This window comes from Propithecus coquereli, unplaced genomic scaffold (genome assembly GCF_000956105.1).
Source record: "Propithecus coquereli isolate 6110/MARCELLA unplaced genomic scaffold, Pcoq_1.0 Scaffold91, whole genome shotgun sequence".
Taxonomy (NCBI): Eukaryota; Metazoa; Chordata; class Mammalia; order Primates; family Indriidae; genus Propithecus; species Propithecus coquereli.
Window position 1 is genome coordinate 4,655,802 of NW_012155396.1, and position 4,017 is coordinate 4,659,818.

The 4,017-nt window shown below is 41.1% G+C and overlaps 1 protein-coding gene across 1 annotated transcript in view; it reads left to right on the forward strand.

The window, feature by feature from the left end:
* The window catches only part of STRIP2 (striatin interacting protein 2), a 69,593-nt gene that overhangs the window by 50,331 nt on the left and 15,245 nt on the right, over window positions 1–4,017 (forward strand). The gene's annotated exons all lie outside the window — the stretch shown is intronic.

Here is a 4,017-nt window from a genome sequence, read left to right on the forward strand (position 1 = left end):
GGGGTTAAGTGGTAGAACAAGGAGTTCAATCTGTAACTGACTGTGAACAATCAAGTGATAAATTCTTATAAATTTTTAAAAAGTGAAAATGTTTTATCCTGTAAATGGCACATCTGTTATTGCTGCCATTATGAGCCCAAAGTCAAACTACACTTTCTTAAGATAAACCACTGAGTGTAGGACATAATAGATCTGGAAAATTTGTATCTCTCGCCCTGAAATAAGTGTCTAAGTGCTTAGAAGCAAAGCAGATTATCTGTTTTCTTTCTTTACCTCCATGGAAGCCTTCACCTCATAATCTTAAAATAAGCTCACATATAGATTTATCATGTGCTGAGGGGTAATTCCAGGGAATCAGGAAAGTCTTCAGTAATTGGTCCATCCTGATTCTCCAGTTGTACCCCTCTTGTCCCTTCCCATTCAAATGAGAAACTCTCATCCCTTAGGGAAAGCTCCACAAAAGGAATTTAATTACCCTTGTGGAAAACATAATACATAAAACTACTAATACACATAACTAGTAAGAAAATAGAATAATAAAATAAAAAGGAAATACAATAAAAGACGTACACCTCCCTCAGGACCCTCATTTCCATTCTCAGAGGTAATAACTGTTACCAGTTTCTAGACTACCCTTCCAAAGATAATTTCTCAGCTGGGCATGGTGGCTCACACCTGTAATCCTAGCACTCTGGGAGGCCGAGGTGGGAGGATTGTTTGAGCTCAGAAGTTCGAGACCGGCCTGAGCAAGAGCGAGACCCCGTCTCTACTAAAAATAGAAAGAAATTAATTGGACAACTAAAAATATATAGAAAAAATTAGCCAGGGCATGGTGGCACGTGCCTGTAGTCCCAGCTACTCGGGAGGCTGAGGCAGGAGGATCGCTTGAGCCCAGGAGTGTGAGGTTGCTGTGAGCTAGGCCGACGCCACGGCACTCACTCTAGCCCGGGCAAAAGAGTGAGACTCTGTCTCAAAAAAAAAAAATAACTTTTACTTCAAAGCAGTTAGGAAGAAAAAATAGAAAATACAAATAAGAAAACATTGTATTATATTATTGTATTTATGCCATATTTGTACCACCCAGAGATTACCACCGTTAACACCTTATTATGTATTCTTCCAGATCTTTTTCTATATGCATGCATATTTTATTAAAATGAAAGCAAATTATATATGCCATTTTATAATCTCTTTTCAGTTAACATTATCTATACCTTTCCATGTCAGTATATTTTCATTTCATCTAATAAAATTCATATTTAGAATTCCCCAGTTGTCCCAAAATGTTCTTTGTTGCTATTTTTTCCAAGTAAGAATCCAATCCAGGACCACAAATTGCATCTGGTTATATACATTAATTCAATTTGAATTTAGCAGTCATTTTTTTCCTCATAACACTAATCGAAGAACTAGGCCAATTGTCCTGCAGAATACCCACCTTCTGGATTTGTCTGTTTGCTTCTTTATGGTGTCATTTACCTTATTCTTCTATGCTTGGCATTACCTGTAAACTTAAAGTTAGATTTAAAGGTTTGATGAATTCAGCTGAAACCTTTTCGACTATAGTACATCCTAGGTAATGTTGGGAACTGCATATGGCCTCACTTCAGGAGGCATAATATCTGCAGTCAAAAGCACTTCCCCTATACCCCCAGGGAGGCATAATATTGAAAGGGGCGGCCTTGCAAAAATAACAGGAAAATACCTAATCCCACAATTTCCCCAATAACAGATCAATCCTATGAGTTCTCTCACTAACAGGCACCCTACAGGAGTTCTGTTTTGCACAACTTCTGAAAAGAGCTGAATGGACAGAAAAGAGATATAAATCTCTCTTTTTCAAAATTGATTTTTAAGAATCTGCTTTTACAGAATTCATGAGTAAACAGCAGGAGAATAAGCTCCAAGCCTCAACCATATCTCGAGGACAGAGTCACATATCCTGCGATAATCCCTTCTCCAAGGAAAGGCAGGAAACAAAATCTTGGACTTTGACATCCTTACCGTTTTTTGTTATGTACCTGCTACCACTTTTGTTATCAACTGACAGCCATCACTATTTTTTTTTCTCTTTGTCCCCCTTAAAATCAGCAAGCCACTTGGCCTCACTGCTGGCATCCCCTTCTCTTGCTTCGGGATGCCACACCATCTTCCTGTTCTCTTTCTTCCCCCACCACCCCCCATTCTCTGTCTTTCTAAAGTATAAAAAAAACTTTTTTACCTTTATATCTTAATTTCTGCATGAGAAATTTTTCTCCACCCTCATCATGAACACCTACCAGACTTTCCACCCCTAACATCTGGTGCCCTGCATGAGGACAAAGGCAAATTATTTCTTTGCCTTGGCACAGGGACTTGAAACTGAGTCACAGGGAAACTGAGTCACTTCTCTACCTCTGTATAAGGAAAATCATTTCTCTGCCTCTGTATGAGGACTTTTCTTTGCCTCTACATGGGGAGAAGTCACTTTTCTCCCCTGTGAGGGGACTGTCTCATTCTCTCATATTTTTATCTCCTACAGGGGGTGGGGAGGCGGGGATAGGAGAGTGGAGCTGCTTCAGTCTTGAAACTTCTCCGTCCTCTGCTGCATTTCCTAGGACATCCCTCTCGGTGTCCTCAAATCGTATAGAATTTGGTGAGTCATTTGGTCTCTGGAAACTTTGGGAATGGTCATAGGCACAAGGTGGTGAGTGGTAGCTTCAAGGTTTGATTTGGTTTGGTCAAAGTAAAACCCCAGTGTTGGATCTACCACTGGGGAGGGGGGTGTCATGGAGGAATGCTTCCTAACCACTCTTTCCCAGGGGGGCACTGTCCCCATTGCTCTTCACCCAGACCCAGGGACGTCTGGCTATGGGGAAGACTTCAAATTCACAATCTGAGTCAGAGGTCAGGGATGTCCGTTCTCTAGCCCAGATCACTACGTTTTGTTCTAACTCAGATTTTGGGGGATGCCTGATGTCTGATCAAACCTTCAACAAGTCACCTGAATTGAGGATGCCCTCTCAGACTTCTGGCAACATGTGACCATCCCCAAAAGGTCCTTTTCTTTCTCCTAGTTGCTGACATGAGCAACATTCGGTCAGAACTTTAGGACTCATTGACCCCCATCCTAAATGCTCAGTAAGTTAAATGACCAGGAAATTTGGCCCGAGAATGAATCTCTGTGTGAGGGTACTTGACCTTTTGTCACCGCTGGCCAGCGAAGAATCTAAAGTCCTCTACTTTCAAGCTTTCTTTAAACTTGCTAGTCTTTCTGGTCTTCACTCTGCCTGCCTTGTGTTACCTGTTACTCCTGCATCTCTCTCGTTTCCTTCACTTTCCAGATGATGTTTCTCTTTTGGATCCCCTGTTCCTCCTTCCTCTTCTCTGTCTCCATTTCTCTCGCCTGGGCACACCTGCTCTGGCTGGCCATTCCAGAACTCCTGCAGGGTGCCTGTTAGTGAGAGAACTCATAGGATTGATCTTTAACTGTTACTGGGGAAATCGTGGGATTAGGTATTTTCCTGTTATTTTTGCAAGGCCACCCCCTTTCAATATCTGGTTGAACTACCAGAACCTATGCTAAGGTTAACCAGAGTTTGGGAAATTTTATTTTGGCGAGCTTTTTCATTGTATTACATTTGCTGTAATGGGATTTGACCATTATTTCCATAATTGTATTTGAGAGTTTTTGGTAAGGTGACTAATGACTTGCCTTTGCTGAATTTGTAAGCCGCTTGAATTTTAGAGGATGCTGCAGTAAAGAGTTCAGAGAACTATACTCACTTAACCTGGCAGGGAAGATAGTTTTCCCAGAGTGAGACTTATGCATTGTGCTCTGAATGTGCCAATTCCTGAGATTTCCCCAAATGTGGGAAACTCGGCAGCATAATTTGTGGTAGGGAGGGATTGTGTTTGCACTTTCCTCTGATTTCAAAAAGTGAAAAAAAGAGTTTAGAGAACTAAGGGAAACATATGATCAGCATATAATAAGCCAGGATGCAATTTCTACTATAAGACAAAAAGTACAATCAGCTA